General features: G+C 46.0%; 1 long non-coding RNA gene across 3 annotated transcripts in view; it reads left to right on the top strand.

Moving 5' to 3' along the window:
• Positions 1 to 18,855, top strand: part of LOC135187324 (uncharacterized) — a 39,343-nt gene that overhangs the window by 19,927 nt on the left and 561 nt on the right. For all 3 annotated transcript variants that reach the window (XR_010307307.1, XR_010307305.1, XR_010307306.1), the window contains exon 3: positions 18,034 to 18,132. This is a non-coding gene — a long non-coding RNA (uncharacterized LOC135187324). The remainder of the gene's footprint in view (positions 1 to 18,033; positions 18,133 to 18,855) is intronic.

Genomic DNA, 18,855 nt, shown 5'->3' with positions numbered 1-18,855 from the left:
GACAGGAGGTAGGACGGCAGCAGAGCTCAGTAATCACTCTTGCAGAGCATCATTGCATGCTGCTAGCCAAGCCACTGGGCGTTGCTGGAGGTGGGACATCTGGAGATGGCGTGCAGCAGGAACACTGCAGAGAACTCAGTGTCTGAAGGCCCATGTAGCAGTATCTGCATAGAATCATAGCATCACAGAATCAGTCAGAGTTGGAAGGGACCACAAAGAACATCTAGTTCCAACCCCCCTGCCCTAGATCAGGCTGGCCAGAGCATCATCCAGCCTGGCCTTAAACACCTCCAAGGATGGGGCCTTAACCACCGCCCTGTGCAACCCATTCCAGCCTCTCACCACTCTCATGATGAAGAACTTCTTCCTCACGTCCACTCTGACTCTCCCCACCTCCAGCTTTGCTCCATTCCCCCCAGTCCTGTCACTCCCTGAGAGCCTAAAAAGTCCCTCCCCAGCTTTTTTGTAGGCCCCCTTCAGACACTGGAAGGCCACAAGAAGGTCACCTGGGAGCCTCCTCTTCTCCAGCCTGCACAGCCCCAACTCTTTCAGTGTGTCCTCATAGGAGAGGTGCTACAGCCCTTTCATGCATGCACAACAGAGGCCGAAACTGAAATGCCTTGGCACCACAAATAGACTTTTCCTTAGCAGATCATTTAGAGCAATACTGTCAGCTGCAAAAATTGCAGAGTTGCATCTCCCTGAAAATCAGCAAAGATGCCTGAGTTAGTGTTTAAAGATGAGGCCACAAAGATGATGAAGGGAGTGGAGTGTCTCTCACAAAGGGACCTCCAGGTCCCTTTCTTCCTGGCTGCTCTCAGCCACTCTGTCCCCAGCCTGTAGTGCTGCTTGAGGCTGTTGTGGCCAAAGTGCAGAACCCTGCACTCAGCCTTGTTAAATCTCATCCCATTGGCCTCTGCCCACCCATCCAGCCTGGCCAGGTCCCACTGCAGGGCTCTCCTACCTTCCAACAGATCAACACCTGCTCCTAGTTTGGTGTCATCTGCAAACTTACTGATGCAGGACTCAATCCCCTCATCCAGATCATCAGTAAAGGCATTGAAAGGACTGGGTGCAGCACTGACCCCTGGGGAACACCACTAGTGCCAGCTGCCAACTGGATGTGGCACCATTCACCACCACTCTTTGGGCCCTTGTGTCTGACCTCCAAACACTTGGAGGCTGGGAAATGTTAAGAGGAAATATGACTCTAGTTTGGCTACAATATCCTATATCCTTTGGTCATCAGCCTGTGGCCACTGTCAGAAGTGTGTTTCTGAGGCAGATGTCCTGGCTGCCCATCTCCCAGATCATTACAGCTCTTTTTCTGTTCTTCTTTCTCTATAATACTCCATCAGCATGAGCTGCTGTTTCAAACCTAAAATTTTGCAGAGCTTTTAATTATGGGGAAGTGCAGTTTTTAGAACATCATCCCTACTCTTGGAAGGAATAGTAAAATAATGAGGCCTTTCAGATTATTTTTTTTTCATTCAATTTGGATAATGACAGTATTTGGGGGGCAAATTAAAGATTCTAGCTTGTTACCAGAAAGTACCAGAACTGTTGCAGAGAGATTTATTTTCATTCAGGTTTGGGGATTGTTTTTTTTTTTCCCACTGTTTCAAAAGTTCAGCAAGTTCATTGCAGTCTGCCTTTCAAGGTCATCCATCTGAATCAATCATCTTCTTAGCTCCACCAGTTCTGATTTTTTGAATAAAATTGTAATTACCAGCCTTTTAAGCACCAGCTGTTCTATTGAAACATGATGCTGGTGGTGTGCTCAGTCCTGGTGGAAAAATATCTCTGAGCTGCTCTTCACTGAAGCCTCTGAGCTGATTGCAAGATGGGTCTATGGTCACAGAATTAAAGGAGCCACAACCAGATCCTTTATGGATAGAGTTGCCTCTCTCCTTTTGTGAGCTGTCCTGTTCAAACGTGCAGTTGAACCTCTGTGTCCTTGTAAAATAAGGAGAAAAAGTAAAGTAACCATATAATAAAGTATAGTGTGCAAAGATGTAAGCTGTGAGATCTTGCATGTGGTGACCCACACAGAATCACAGTTATTGAGGCTGGAACAGACCTCTGAGATCATCCAGGCCAGCCTAGGACCCAACACCACCACATCGGCCAGACCCCATGGCACTAAGTGCCACAGCCAAGCTTGCCTTAAACACCTCCAGGGCACCAACTCCACCACCTCCCTGGGCAGTTGGCCTCATCCATCAACCCAGCCTGTTCAGGACTCTGAAATGTCTCCCTACCTTCCAGCACATCCAAATTCCCCCCAAGTCGATGCACAGAAGCAAAAATACTTTGGTGTACTGTTTGTCATTGTTTAGCAGCACCCAGTAGTTAGCAGTGTGTACCCTCTTTGTTAATAGCAGACTCAAGTTTAACATTGAAGCTTATAATCTAAGTAGGGCAGGATGTGATGCTAGAGTAGAAATCAGTGATGAGAAGAGAAGCTGAGGAAATGCATTTCTAGAAGGATTTGCAGGGGAACTGAGAGGCTGATTGGCAGAGGAAGCAGCATGGGAAAATAAAAGCAAGAGGTAGAATTTGTCTTGGCAGGAAAGTGATGTTCTACTATTAGAAATGCCTGCAGGCCAAAAAGGGAGAAAATCCTGTGCTGAGATTTAACATAGATTTTTCCAACTGCATTAAAGCTCAGACCTCACACTAAGTATCTTCCTGAAACACACAGAGTTTTAGCTGTCATATTCAGAGTAGCCAGAGACCTGTGCTTACTTATCCTCTCAAACTGGGATTGTGGCAGTGCCTGCTGCAGATGGGCAGGATGAGAAGAGCAGTAGGGCACTGGGAGGCATCTGCCAAATGCTGCAGCCCTGCCTCCTCTCCATTCCTTTGACTTTTTTTGTTTTATCCTGTGCATATTATATTCTGATCTAGTTGGAGATGTCCTGATCTACTTGGCAATGTCCTGGCACACTGCATCCACTTCTGGAGCCCCTATTGCAAGAGGCATGTGGAGATGGTGGAGCGTGTCCAAAGAAGGGCAATGAGGATGCTCAGAGGGCTACAGCAGCTCTCCTATGAGGACAGACTGAAAGAGTTGGGGCTGTGCAGGCTGGAGAAGAGGAGGCTCCCAGGTGACCTTCTTGTGGCCTTCCAGTGTCTGAATGGAGCCTACAAAAAAGCTGGGGAGGGACTTTTTAGGCTCTCAGGGAGTGACAGGACTGGGGGGAATGCAGCAAAGCTGGAGGTGGGGAGATGCAGCCTGGATGTGAGGAGGAAGTTGTTGAGCATTAGAGTGGTGAGAGCCTGGAATGGGTTGCACAGGGAGGTGGTTGGGGCCCCATCCCTGGAGGTGTTTAAGGCCAGGCTGGATGAGGCTGTGGCCAGCTTGATCTAGGGAGGGGTGTCCCTGGCCATGGCAGGGGAGTTGGAACTGGATGATCTTTGTGGTCCCTTCCAACCTTGACTGATTCTATGATTCTATGCTTACTGCAAGAGGGATTGGAGTAGGTGACCTCTAGAGGTCCCTTCCAACCCAGTGCAGTTGATTCTATGATTCTACATTATACAGTGGGTTTATTTCCTATTTTTCTTCCTTTTCTGTAGGAAATGAGGATAGTGGTAGTTTAGCAACACATCTGAACAGCAGCTCCTGCCAGGTCAATGAGCTACCAGAGGGCACTCAGGCCTGAGGATGCAGGGGAGGGAACTTGCAGCGTCAGCCTGCAGATCTGAAGCGCTGCGGTGGTGCTGGCTGATTAGGCACTGCTGTATTTTCCTCTGTTAATTACATGGCCTTTCCTCTCTCCAAAGCCAGGGAAATGTCCACACTGTCACAAGTCTTTATGTACAAGGACACTCATCCCTCTGCAGTGTGCTATCAGGAATCACAGTGTCTGGCAAGTTCCTGCTCCCTATAAATCTTTCCCTTACACAACAGACCTTAAGCACTATTTCTGTATTCATCGCTCCTGGCAGTCAGAGAATTAACTCATGAGGTTCCAGTTCAAGAGGACCTTTATGCACATAATGACATATCTCTTTTTGTGATGATTGCATTTGCCATGGAATCATTATCACTAAACTGGCCTGAAGCAGTGTGTCTTCCTGAGCCAGAGATAAGTTGATTCTGTGATTCTGTGATTCTAAGTGGACTCCTGGAGTGAAAAGAGAATGCAGAGGGAACAGTGAAAGAATTAAATCTTACAGTTTTTCTTGTTATTGCACAGAAATTAATACAGAAAAAGGGAAAAGTGTGTTTCAGTTGGAAATAGTAGTACAGTTGATGCCCAATGACTGGACAAGGGGCAATGAGTGGGAGTTGAGGCATAGGAAGTTCCATGGAAACATGAGGAAAATGTTTTCCCTGTGAGGGTGACAGAACTCTGCCCAGGGAGGTTGTGGAGTCCTCCTCTCTGGAGATCTTCAAGAGCTGCCTGGATGTGTTCCTGTGTGATCTGTTCTAGGTGCTCCTGCTCTGGCAAGGGAGTTGGACTGGATGGGCTTTGGAGATCCCTTCCAGCCCCTGACATTCTGTGATTCTGGGAATGGATCCAGTGAGATGATTCCTTTTGTGCCACCTCTGGCAGATTGCAGACACTTTGATTGCAGATATTGGTAGATACTTGGTTGCAGATATGCTGTTGTTGTACACAGCACTTTCTGGCACACTGCTTCTTGGTCTGATGCAGGATCTCAAGGCATTCCTGAAGGACAGGCAATAGGAACAGGTAACAAGTACGGAGGATTCCTGTTGCTCATCATTAAAGGTACTTCTGAAAAGCAGTGAGGTGGGATTCAGACCAACCACATGAATTCATTACAAAAAGACATGCAGGATAGAGAGCTGCAATTATTTTATTTAGGACACTACAGAAGACTGAAACCACATATTTTATTTTCAGAGATGCTCATTTTGTCACTTTGATATTTGCCCTGGCTTTAAACAGTATCTTTAGTGGCTGTTCTGGAACAAGAAAGATCTGGATGTGCTGGAAGGTGTCCAGAGAAGGGCAACAAGGATGATCAGAGGACTGAAGCTGTTCTGCTATGAGGACAGGCTGAGAGAGCTGGGGTTGTTCAGTCTGGAGAGGAGAAGGCTTCAAGGAGACTTTATTGTGGCCTTCCAGTATCTGAAGGGGGCTACAAGACAGCTGGGGAGGGACTCCTAAGGTGCCAGGGAGTGATGGATCTGGAGGGGAATGGATCCAAGCTAGAGGAGTGGAGATTCAGATTGAATGTTGGGAAGAAATTCTTCAGCATGAGGGTGGTGAGAGACTTGAACAAGTTGCCTAAGGAGGTGGTGGAAGCTTCATCCCTGGAGCTAAGGCCAGGCTGGATGTGGCTCTGAGCTCTGATCTAGTGTGAGGTGTCCCTGCCCATGGCAGGCAGAATGGAACTGGCTGATCCTTGAGGTCCCTTCCAACCTTGACAATTCTCTGATTCTGTACCATGATAACTGAGGATAAGTCTTTTATTTGGGGATGTAACTAGTGTCTCACATCTCTAAAAGGAGCCACTGCAGATAATCTGAGCTCATCCTTCTTCTGTGCTGTGCCTGCCTTCTACTAGCCAACAGAAGACCATTTCATCTTAATATTGCATTGAATTGGTGTGTCAGTAGTGTCTTAATGAAATGCAACAGTGAGGTAGAGTCATGGCACTTGAAGGCTATGTCAGAAAAAAAAAGGTTGTTTACTCTGCTTGGAAGAAGAATCTGGTATTTGTTCTTCTGAAAGCTAGAGGCTCTGAAGTAGGCAAAACACACAACATACACTTGGTGTTCTGTGAATTTCAGAGCGTGACAGACAGGCAATCGCAGTCAGTTGGCAGGGACTCTCAGAGCAGGCAGAGGCTGCTGCAAACAAGGAAGCTTCCATATGCTGCCTTGTCTCAAAACTAATCTGCCAGTGGAAGAAAATACTTTGTTGTACCATGGTAAATTCATGTCTTTAGAGAGCAAAAAAAATGCTTCTGGGGGTTGTGACTAGCGTCAAACACATGGTACTGGTGGGTTTTTTGCACAGGTGTGGGCTGAGAACACCCAAGCTCATCCCCTGCACAGATTATGGTGCTAGAGGAAGAGAAATTTAGATCAGACTTTAGGGAGAAGTTCTTCACTATGAGGGTGGTGAGACTGGCACAGGTTGCCCAGGGAGATGGTGGAAGCCTCATCCCTGGATATTTTTAAGGCCAGGTTGGATGTGGCTCTAAGCAACCTACTCTAGTGTGAAGTGTCCCTGCCTGTGGCAGGAGTTTGGTGCTGGATGATCCTTGAGGACCCTTCCAGCCTTGACAATCCTGTGTCTCCATGTGGCCATTAGGGACTATCTGTCCTTGGCCACTGTGGCTGGCATTGAAACAGAGAACTCCATATACCACTGCCTCTGCTCTGGACTGTCCATTTTTTGTATGAACACAAAGGCACAGGAAAATCAACTCCTTAGCTCCTGGCAATGATGTGATCTTTTTTTTCTGTAATAAAATGTTTTCAGGAGTCCTTTTCTTTGTTGTGCCTGTGAGATTATAATCCTAGAGAAACAAAAAAGTGATCCTGTCACCTTTTGTGGCAAAAAGGTTATTATGGGCATGCTATATTTTGTTTCTCTTTCAACAGATTTTATGCCTTTGTTTTTTTAACCCTCTGTTCCTCTTGGTTGGTTGGTATCTGAATGTGTTTATTTCTAAAAGTAGCTCTGCTGGAGGTTTTGAAGTACACTTTTCCCCCAGGGTCTTACTTTATGTATTTTACTTACAGATGCAATACACAAAGCCTATTCTCAGATGAAATCTCTCTCAGGTTGCAGAATGACTGATCAAGCTGCTGGCTCAATTTGCTATCTGATCACTTAGCTGATAAAGTGAATCTTGACTCAGTCAGGTTTTCCATGCTGGATCAGTCAAGAAATAGAAGCTGAATACTGTATTTTATCAGCCTAAGATAACCAGGGAAAGGATCAGTATCACTAGTCAGCTGGTTAGGTAGATAGTTTAAGCTCTGAAACTTGATTTTTATCAGCTATTAATATCCATGAAAAATAACTGCATCTCAGAATGACAGCATTTATATAGAGATATGTGACATGCACAGCAGCCAGAAGTTGACCTTAGTGTGTTGCATACCAGCAACCCACTAAGGAAGTGTATTGTACTTGTGAGTGATCACAGAATCATAGAACCATAGAATCATAAAAGAACAGAACCATAGAAACATACAGCTATAGAATCATAGAACCACAGAATCATAAAATCATAGAATAATAGAACCACAGAATCATGGAACCATAGAATCATAGAACAACAGAACCATAGAACCATAGAGTCATAGAAACATAGAAACATACGATCATAGAACCACAGAATCATAGAATCATGGAGCCATAGAATCATAGGATCATAGAATAATGGAACTATAGAATCATAGAACCATAGGATCATAACATCATAGAACAATAGGATCATAGAATGGTCTGGGGCAGGAAGGGACCTTCAAAGGCCATCCAGTCCAAACCCCTCTGCACTCAGCAGGGACATCCTCAAGTAGATCAGGTTGCCCAAAGCCCTGTCCAGTCTCACCTTGAATACCTCCAGGAATGGGGCCCCAACCACTTCCCTGGGCAACCTGTTGCAATGTTCCACTCACCCTCATAGTGCAGAACCTGTTCCTAACATCCAATCTCAATCTGCTCTGCTCTAGTTTGAAGCCATGGCCCTTGTCCTGTCCCTGCAGGCCTTTGCAAACAGTCTCTCTGCAGCCTTCTTGTAGCTCACTTCAGGTATTGGCTGGCTGCTGTGAGGTTTCCCCAGAGCCTCCTCTTCTCCAGGCTGAACATTTTGCATGAGACTGCCCACAAGTGACTAACAAGTGAAACACTCTCAACTAATTGTATCAATATGCAGTAGAATTGATCTACTCTCAGAACCACATTTTGACTTTTTCTTCTTAAAATGAGTTTGATTTCATCTAGATTAATTCATTCCACATTAGTAAGAAGACAACAGGAAAATTACTTTTGGAGGAACATGAAGGCAAAGCCAAAAAAAAATAGGAAATAGAAGCTAAATGTAAAATATATCATTGGATAAGATTATAGCTGGACTCTTAACAGTAAGGACATGAGTCAAGTTCAAAGATCTTTTCAACTCATCAGAGCTGAATAGTGATGACAGGACAAGGGGTAATGGGTTTACACTGGCAGAGGGGAGATTTAAAATAGATGTTAGGAAGAAGTTGTTTGTAGTGAGGGTGATGAGACACTGGCACAGGTTGCCCAGGGAGGTTGTGGCTGCTCCCTCCCTGGAGGTGTTCAAGACCAGGTTGGATGAGACCTTGGGCAACCTGTTCTAGTGGGAAGTGTCACTGCCTGTGGTGGGGGCTTGGAACTGGCTGAGCTTTGAGGTCCCTTCCAACCTAAACCATTCTATCATTCTGTGAATGTTGTGTCCAGTTCTGGGGCACTCAGTTCAAGAAGGGTCTCAGAGAACTGCCTGAAAGACTCCAACATAGAGCCACAAAATGCTGAAGGGAGTGGAACATCTTCCTTAGGAGATGAGCCTGAGGGAGCTGGGGATGGGTAGTGTGAAACAGAGGAGGCTGAGGGCAGACCTCATGGCTGTCTGCAGCTACCTAAGTGGTCATTGTGTAGAGGTTGCTGCTGGTCTCTGCTCAGAGGTAACTGGAGACAGAACAAGGGGGAATGGCCTCAAGCAGAGACTGGAGAGGTTTAGATTGGACATTAGGGAAAAAAATTCAAGGATAGAGTGGTCAGGGACTGGAATGAGCTGCCCAGGGAGGTGGTGGAGTCACCCACCCTGGATGTGTTTAAGGGTCGTTGGATGTGGTGCTTGGGGCTATGGTTTAAAGTGAATGTTGTAGAGTAGGGTTGTAGGTCGGACTTGGTGATCCTGAGGGGTTTTTCCAACCTGCATGGTGCTGTGATTCTGTGTGAATGCAGAAGTAATTACTCTGTCTTTAGGCAAGTCAAAACATTCCCTTTCTTACATCCAGTCCTCTGCTGTCATTATGTTCCAGCAAAGCCTTACCCAAATTTACACAAAACTACTAGTTTGTACTATCAACTTTTACTACTAGAAAGGAAAACATATACCCACTGGTACCATATTTAGGCCTTTGTGGACTTCTCTACACACCAAATGGAAAGGAACTCTTTTATCTGCTCAGAGGCTGATGTGAGAAAAAGCAATATTGCCTGTGAATATATTATCTGCTTTCCAATAATGTGTGGGGGGGGAAAGGCTGATGGTGGCCATGATATCCACATGCCTTTAGAACTCTGCATTTTGCTGATATCTTTATTTACACACCAAGCAGAAAGATGAATCTTCCAGCCACTAAATAAATAAATAAATAGATGTGCTGTGAAGTGGTTGAGAGCTGAGCCTGGCACAGTTTTGGTTGGGTTTTTTTTTTTCCCCTATTGCTCTCTTAAATTAGTCTTAAAGTCCTCTGATTGCCTGTTAGGTTTATAAATACAGACTGCTTCTTTTTCTGCTCTGGCTGCTTTCCACAATATTGGCTGGCTTCAAAGTGTGGGAAAAGGGAAGAAGCATGCAGACAATGCCTGTACCTTCCTATGAGTCTCCTTCACTTATTAGAGCCTTTATGAATTTCAGCTCTGAGGCATAGGCTTGTACAGCCCTGACATCACTGACAGGTTTTCCAGCTGCCCCAAATCCTTTCCATCTCCAACTCTATTTTAAGGTCCATATCTTCTGGGTGAAGAGAGGGGAAGTGACAAAAAGGTATTTATCCACCAGTGTCTCCTGGATGTAAAACAACTCAGCAGCTAACCCTTTCAGTTATCTGGAAATAGGTGCCAGATTTGTTTAGTTGAGAGCACCTTTCCTGTACTGAAGGTTGAAGTATTCCATGAATAAGTGACTCAGGATTTGAACACTTAATTCCCTTTGTGCAGAAACTGCTGAGGATGTTACTCACTTCAGAATTAAGAAACTGAAATGATTCAGACAGCAACCCTGTGCTGGGCTGCAGCAAGAGCAGTGTGGGCAGCAGGGCAAGGGAGGGGATTCTGCTCCTTTACCCTGCTCTCCTGAAATCCCACCTGGAGTCCTGTGTGCAGTTCTGGAGCCCCCAGCACAAGAAGGACATAGAAATGTTGGAGCCAGTCCAGAGGAGGCCACAAAGATGCTCAGAGGGCTGCTGCAGCTGGCAGAGAACTTGGCAAGGCTTATCTTGTGACAAGATTAAGATTTCTGGCTCTATTAACACCATCACTCACAGACATCCAGATTGTTTTTTCTGGAGTTGCCCTGATGAGGAAACAGAGGAGTCTGTTGTGTGAAACAAACAAGAAGCCAAGAAGCCATTTGAATGTGGAAGTGTGTAGCTGCATTGCTGTGGTATTGTCCTGAGCTACTATGTTCTGCAAACACATCTAAGCTGCCCTGAGCCTTGAACTGCTGCCTCTCTGTCATGCTGGGCTACAGAACAGACTCACAGAACCTCAGAGACTGGAAGGGACCTCCAGAGATCACCGAGTCCAACCCCCCTGCCAAGGCAGGATCCTCTAGGGTAATTCACACAGGAATGCATCCAGGTGGGTTTGGAAAGGCTCCAGAAAAGGAGACTCCACAACCTCTCTGGGCAACCTGTGCCAGGGCTCTGGCACCCTCTCTAAAGTTTCTCCTCATGTGGAGGTGAAACTTTCTCTGTTCCAGTTTGTATCCATTGCTGCTTGGCTTATTGCTGCTGACCACCAAAAAGAGCTTGGCCCCCTCCACTTGACACTCACCCCTTAGATATTTGTACACATTGATCAGATCCCTTCTGATCTGAAGTCTTGTGTTCTCCATGCTAAACAGCCCCAGGGCTCTCAGTCTCTCTCCATAGGGGAGATGCTCAAGTCCCCCACTCATCCTCGTGGCTCTCTGCTGGACTATTTCCAGCAGATCCCTGTCTCTCCTGAGCTGGGCAGCCCAAAATTGGACACAATACTGCAGGTGTGGTCTCACTACCTGTCTGAGGTTGGCTCTAACTCAAGTGCTTCGTTACATAAAATTGGCCTTCATATCTAAGCATAGACAGACACAGGAATTTCAGATGTGAGCTGTGTCTATTTTCTTAAGCTCATCAGAGTCAGACTGTGTTTAAAAATAGATCTATTCCAGACAGACTTCATTGCTGTATTGCCAATCTGTACAAACTTGAACACATTCTCTGGTTGTCCAAGTCATTTTAGACACAAGTGTTTGCCACTGCTCTAACGTCTGGATGCACAAAAGGCTGATGAAATCCCATTCACTCTTAGCCACACAATACAGAATCGTAGAATCACACAATCAACCAGGTTAGAAGAGACCTCCAAGCTCATCCAGTCCAACCTAGCACCCTGCCCTAGCCAATCAACCAGACTATGGCACTAAGTGCCCCATGCAGGCTGTGATTGAACACCTCCAGGGATGGTGACTCCACTACCTCCCTGGGCAGCCCATTCCAATGCCAATCACTCTCTCTGACAACAACTTCCTCCTAACATCCAGCCTAGTCCTCCCACAGCACAACTTGAGGCTGTGTCCCCTTGTTCTGTTGCTGGTTGCCTGGCAGAAGAGCCCAACCCCACCTGGCTACAGCCTCCCTTCAGGTAGTTGTAGACAGCAATGAGCTCTGCCCTGAGCCTCCTCTTCTGCAGGCTGCACACCCCCAGCTCCCTCAGCCTCTCCTCACAGGGCTGTGCTCCAGGCATTGTCATCTTTCTCTGGACACCTTCCAGTACCTCAACATCTCTCTTGAATTGAGGAGCCCAGAACTGCACACAGCACTCAAGGTGTGGCCCATATTTCATTAGTGCTTTAATAAAATGTCTTTGCTACATACAAACTTCTATTGTTAACTGTTGTAGCAGTGTTTCAAGGAGGCTTTATCTCTTGGCAAAGACATGTGGGGTTTAAAATTCCTTACATTGTGTAGCAGACTTAACTGATGTGGTCCATTTATTTCCCCTTCCAGCACATTATCTCCAGCATGCAAAATGAATTGCTGCTTCTTCTCCAGTGTAAAAGCACATTCTGCTCAACATAAGACCCAGGACTTGTAGTCTGTGTTCTTACAAAATGTTCTTCCATAATGAAAATATTCTTCCTCTTCAGTCTGGAGAAGAGAAGGCTCCAGGGAGACCTAATCACCACTTTCCAGCACCTGAAGGGGGCCTGCAAGAAGGCTGGAGAGGGACTGTTTATGAAGGCCAGCAGTGGTAGGATGAGAGGCAGTGGTTTTAAGTTAGAGTACATTTAGCCAGGATGTTAGGAATGGAAGCTGAGCACTGGAACAGGTTGCCCAGGGAGATGGTTGAGGCCCCACTCCTGAACATATTCAAGGTGAGGCTTGATGGATCTCTAATCTAGTTGAGGATGTCCCTGCTGATTACAGGAGGGTTGGACTAAATGACCTTTGAAGGTCCCTTCCAACCAGGGTCATTCTATGGTTCTGTGTCTGGGTGTCTCTAATCTTACTCCCCTCACCCACAGGTCATCCACATCGTTCTAATAGCATTACAATTATATATTAATATACAAAACTTACTGAATAGGTTCCCAAAGGATGTTACAATCAAGGGATGAAAGTCATTCCTATGCAGCTGGTTTGCCAGCCAAGAGAATACAGATTTTACATGTGGTTTATTGAAGCATGGCACAGCTGTTCAGTGTCTGCTGAGGAGATTTTCATCCTGATTGTGTGGACTGTGGGGAAAACCTTGCTGCTGTCTCACAGGAGTCTCCTTGGTTTTAAATCACAGAATCACAGAAACATCCAAGATGGCAAAGCCCCTCAGGATCACCAAGTCCAACTTATAAGCCTACTCTACAAGATTCACCTTAAACCATATCCCTAAGCACCACATCCAAATGTATGTTAAGTGAGTAAAGCTCGAGGCATTTATGTAAGAATTACTTTGGCAAGCCCTAAAGTCAGAACCACTTCTGGAATGAAATATAGCTGCTCTTTAATATCTAAAATAATGGAATGGAAGGTCTAAGGTGCTGTGTGAAAAATGCCATGCTCCCAGTGATGTAGTAGGTAAGAAACAGAAATACGCCCCCTGAAATCACAACTTAATTATGGTAATTGGTAATTAAACATACAGAAGTTCCTTCTAAAGCCTTGCTGTGATCTGTCACCTTAAGTGAGTCAGGAGAGAGGCTTACACCTATTGAATAATCCACTGTTTTCCCAATAGCATATGGGATTTCCCCATTAAGTACTGGTGCAGCTCAATCCTGCTTAGGTTGTGGTGGCTGATTAGATCACAGCTTGAGGCTGACACAGTAATTGCTATCAGCTTAATTATTTTATCTTATAGTAAACACATTACTTCATTTCCACTCTTCTTCCTCCCACAATCTTTCCAGGTAGATGACCAAATAACCCAAAAGCTAAGCAGCATTGAAAAGAAGGCCACAAAACTCCCACTCTTGCTTATTCTTTCAGGTTTCTGCTTTGGAAGGAGGCAAAGGGATGCTGGTTAACATATGGCTACTGTTCAGGTTAATGCTTTTGTTTTGAGATGTTGTTAAAGTGGCTTAGAACTTTTTCCAGCCTTTCCACTTAGTGTAGCTATTGCCCTGGCTATTGCATGGCTTTATCTGTACATAAATGTCTGGGGTTTATACTGATCACATTGCACCTGTTCAATAAGAAGACTGAGACATTTGTTTTGAGGAAGTCCCTAAGAGTTTGGAAAGAGTGGACCTTGCCTGAGCCATATATAGTTATCTATCTCTCTCTTTTGTCTGCCTACCCATTTGCTATGTGTGCCCTGGTGAGACCTCACCTGCAATAGTTCTGGACTCCCTGGTTCAGGAGGAACAGGGATCTACTGTAGAGAATCCAATGAAGGGCCACAAGGATGCTGAAGGGACTGGAGTACTGCCTGGTGAGGAAAGGCTGAGAGCCCTGGGGCTGGTTAGGAGAAGGCTGAGAGATCTAATCAATGCATCTAAATAGCTGAGGGTTGAGGATCAGGAAGGAAGGGCCAGGGGCAGCCTCTGCTCACTTGTGCCCTGGGATAGGACAAGGGGCAGGGGATGGAAACTGCAGCACAGGAAGTTGCAGCTCAACATGAGGAAGAACTTCTTGAGTGTAAGGGTGCCAGAGCCCTGGCACAGGCTGCCCAGAGAGGTTGTAGAGTCTCCTTCTCTGGAGCCTTTCCAGCCCTGTCTGGATGTGTTCCTGTGTGACCTGTGCTGGATTCTCCGGTGTTGCTCCGACAGGGGAGTTGCAGTGGAATATCTCCAGAGGTCCCTTCCAACCTCTAACATCCTGTGATCCTGTGATCTTTTAAAGGCAGAGAATCATGGTAAGGGAACCATTGAGAGTACTTGGGGTTTATCTTCAGACTGTTCCTCCCCATTGGGCATCCTCTTTGCAAGAGAGTACAGCCCCATACCCTGGAAGTCTGTCCTGTTCCTCTCAGTGATTACATAGGAAAATGTCCAAGTGCTCTTGAATACCTTTTACCAGCAAAATTACTCAAGCTAAAAGTCACTTCATCTTTTAAATTGTATGCATATATATATATATGAGATCAGGAGGGGAATCAGTGGGAGCCAAACTGTCTGCAGTCACTCATTAATTTCTTGCATGTCTCCTTAGGAAATTTCTTGCATGTCTCCATTTTGCAAACCATGATCTGCACTTTCAGATGCATGCAGACTCTCCTGAGTCGCTTTGTACTCTACAACATGCTCTCATGTGCTGCTGACCACTGACATCAAATCTTCCTCTATGTCAGTAGAAATTATATATATATAAAAGTTTTTTTTTTCCCTTGGTCAGTTGCATTCTTGAGAAGGATTTTATTAAGGAACCTATTTGGGGTTCTCATTTTTACTCCTCTTTTAGATGACTGTTTTGAGCAGCCTTGCCTATGTAATGCTAATTCAGTGGAGTGATATAAATATTTTATCTTTAATGTATTCCAGCAGAAGCAGTGAATATGAACTGTCCATAAGGGTTAACCCATTAGTGAAAAGGATGCCTGATAAATTGGAAGCATGGCTCTTAGCCAAGAGAGATCCATATATTTTGAGCATTCCTTTTCTGCCTCAGGAGTGGTAAATCAGGTTGCCTGTATCAGATGTGATGCAGCTTCTGAAAGAAGCAGCCTTTGAGGCAAATTTATACTTTGCTGCTCAGAGAACTGTCCACTGACACTGGATGTGTACATGAATTAAGGGCATGCCTTGCTCACAAAGTTGTCATTGTATCTGAACTCAGAATTTTTTACAGGGAAAAAGAAAATGAAATCTAAGCAACTTACTCTGCTCTCCTGAGACTCCACCTGGAGTACTGTGTGCAGCTCAGGAGCCCCCAACACAAGGACATGGAACTGTTGGAGCAAGTCCAGAGCAGATTACAAAGATGCTCAGAGGGCTGCAGCAGCTGAGAGAGTTGGGGCTCTGCAGCCTGGAGAAGAGAAGGCTTCCAGGAGACCTTGAAGTGGCCTCTCAGTATCTGAAAGGGGCTATAGGAGGGCTGGGGGGCACTATTGACAAGGTCTGGTAATGACAGGATAAGGAGGAATGGGTTTAAACTGGCAGAGGGGAGATTGAAAGTGGATGTTAGGAAGAAGTTGTTTGCAGTGAGGGTGGTGAGACACTGGCACAGGTTGCCCAGGGAGGTTGTGGAGCACAGAAGCACAGAATGGGATCTGTGCTTCTGTGCTCCACAGCCTCCCTGAAGGTGTTCAGGACCAGGCTGGATGAGAGTGAGTGACCTGTTCTAGTGGGAGGTGTCCCTGCCTATAGCAGGGTGTTGGAACTGGCTGAGCTTTGAGGTCCCTTCCAACCTAAAGCATCCTTTGATTCTATAACATTAGACCAAGTCAGATCCCATTTTCAAAGTGTGATGTGCCCTGTGCAGTAATGTACAATCTTTAGGAGATCTTTATTAAGTGCTCTTTGTTATATTTTGAACATTTTCAGTCATATTTTTCTGTTCTGAGTACTAAAATCAGCAATGAAAACAGCAGTCAGATGTCTGGATGCATGCAGTGTGCGCTTGCAGCCCAGAAGGCAAATCACAGCCTGGGCTGCATCCAAAGCCGCACTGGCAGCAGATCCAGAGAGGGGATTCTGCCACTTTGCTCTGCTCTGCTCTGCTGAGACCTCACCTGCAGTGAGGGTGCAACACCCCTGCCTCCAGTCCACCAGTGCTGGTTTTGGCATCAGAGCTGAACTTAGGGAGAAGGAAGGTATGAGATGTTTACTATAGCCTCAGCCAGCTTTCTCTGCCTTCTCCTTCTTCCTTCTCAGCTCATGAGGAGCCTTTTAGAGTCATAGAATCATAGCATCAGTCAGAGTTGGAAGGAACCATGAGGATCATCTAGTTCCAACCCACCCTTGTGGCAGGAACACCTCACACTAGATCAGGCTATCTAGAGCCTCATCTAGACTGGTCTTAAACATCTCCAGGGATGGGGCTTCCACCACCTCCCTGGGCAACCTGTTCCAGGGTCTCACCTCCCTCGTGGTGAAGAACACTCAGACGTGCAAGGACTGTTAGCCACAAGGAAAAGGGCAGGTGTGGCTGAAGGGGACAAGGGTGGGGAAATGCATTCTTGGAAGCAAGTGTGGAAGAAGGGGGGAAGAGGAGAAGGACAGGGACAGAATTAAGACATCATGCTCCTGAATACTTTTAAACTCTGCAGCACTCTCAGTAGCTGCTTTGCACTTACTTATCAAGGTTAATACCCGTAATTATTGAGAGGCAATTCTTATTCAGCCACATGCCTTTTTCTTTCCTGAGAAAAGACATTACATTTGGTTCTGCATGGAAAAGAACTGAGTTTTTCTCTATAAAAGTACTTCTCAGACTCACAGAATGTCAGTGGCTGGAAGGGACCTCCAAAGCTCAGCCAGTCCAACTCCCTGCCAGAGCAGGAGCACCTAGAGCAGATCACACAGGAACACATCCAGGCAGGGTTTGACTATCTCTAGAGAGGGAGACTCCACAACCCCCCTGGGCAGCCTGTGCCAGGCTTCTGTCACCCTCTCAGGGAAAAAATTCCTCCTCGTGTTCACATGAAACTTCCTATGCCTCAACTCCCACCCATTGCCCCTTGGCCTGGCACTGGGCATCACCCAGCAGAGCCTGGCTCCAGCCTCCTGGCACTCACCTGCACATCTTTATAACCATTCCTGAGGTCCCTCCTGAGGCTCCTCCTCTCCCAGCAGCACAGCCCCAGGCTCTCCTCCTAAGGAAGATGTTCCACTGCCTTCAGCATCTTTGTGGCTCTGTGCTGATCTCTTTCAAGGAGTTCCCCGAGGTTCTTCTTGAACTGGGAGACTCAGAACTGGAGACATTACTCCAGATGTAGCCTCAGCAGGGCATTTAGATACCTTTCACACATGTAACTTGGAACAGGTCTAATAGGTGGGATGTGCATGTTTTGAGGTATGGGAAGTGAGCTCTCAGTATTACCTGTCAGGATTTTCTAGGGGGTTTCTGTGATTCTGTCTGTTTCCTGTTCTTCAAACAATGCAGGGGAAAGAGATTTGTTGGCAAAGCCCCAAATAATTTCCTAGTGAATGTTTGTTGTTGGTGTTTGTTTTTTTTTCTTTAATGTGTTTTCCTTGAATTTTATGGGTTGGAGAAAAGCCTGTCAAGAGTTTATGGGGAGCGTTGCAAGCAAGATCTATTTTCCCCAGTGTGATTATTGTACTCTTGGTACATCAGCAGTCTGTGGAGGAACATCCTGTATATTCCTACACTGACTTGGGGAATTATCATCCTTATAGGCTTCCAGCTGTTCAGTGACATTACAGACCTAGCCACAAACAAATTGTAATGACTTTAGGCTTGTAATTCATCATCCATTAGAACTTTCCTACAACCTCCTTGTTCTGCTTTCTCGGGGACCAGACGAGATGTGCAAGTTTGACAAACAAGGAACAAAGTAGCCTGAAAAGAAAGTGCACCGCAGTGTGGAAATCAAACCTCCAGCACCAATAGACTTCCAAGATGCTTTACATGCAGATCTTCTTTTCTAACTTCATGCTTCCTTTTGTTGTGTATTTCAGTCGTTTGACCACCTTGTGCAGAAGTTCTGGACATCTGAGATCCTGAGGTGCATTAAGAAGAGTGTGTCCAGCTGATTGAGACACCTCTACTGTGCCCTGGTGAGACCTCAGCTTGAGTACTGCATTCAGTTTGGGGCTCCCAGGTTTAAGAGGGACAGGGATCTGCTGGAGAGGGTCCAACAAAGGGATATGGGGATGATGAGGGGAATGGAGCACTGCCTAAAGAGGAGAGGCTGAGGGATTTGGGGCTGTTTAGTCTGGAGAAGAAAAAACTGAGAGGGGAACTAAAAAGTATTTATAAATCTCTGAGGGATGGGGATCAGGAGGGGGGGACAGGCTCTGCTCACTGCTCCCTGGGATAGGCCAAGGAGCAATGGATGGAAGCTGCAGCACAGGAGGTTCCAGCTCAACACAAGGAGGAACTTCTTTACTGTAAGAGTGACAGAGCACAGGAATAGGCTTCCCAGAGAGGTTGTGCAGTCTCCCTCTCTGGGCATATTCCAGAGCTGCCTGGATGTGTTGCTGTGTGCTCTGCTCTAGGTGCTCCTGCTCTAGCAGGGGAGTTGGACTGACTGAGCTTTGGAGGTCCCTTCCAGCCCCTGACATTCTGTGATTCCAGTATACTGCTTACATTTTTTCCTGTTGTGCAGTTACAGCTCCTGTGTGAATTATCAGTTGCTGCCAGAACCTTTGTAGTATCACCTTAAAGGTTCATTGTTTCAATCAGGAAAAAGCAAATCCAAGAACTTCAGCTTAGCAAAGCCTCCAAAAATTTGTAGCAAGCTTGTGTGCTCTGGTTTTAAATGTAGACAGCAATACCCT

This window comes from Pogoniulus pusillus, chromosome 27 (genome assembly GCF_015220805.1).
Source record: "Pogoniulus pusillus isolate bPogPus1 chromosome 27, bPogPus1.pri, whole genome shotgun sequence".
Taxonomy (NCBI): Eukaryota; Metazoa; Chordata; class Aves; order Piciformes; family Lybiidae; genus Pogoniulus; species Pogoniulus pusillus.
Note: the sequence above shows the minus strand (reverse complement) of the source record. Positions and strands in the feature narration are given on the sequence as shown.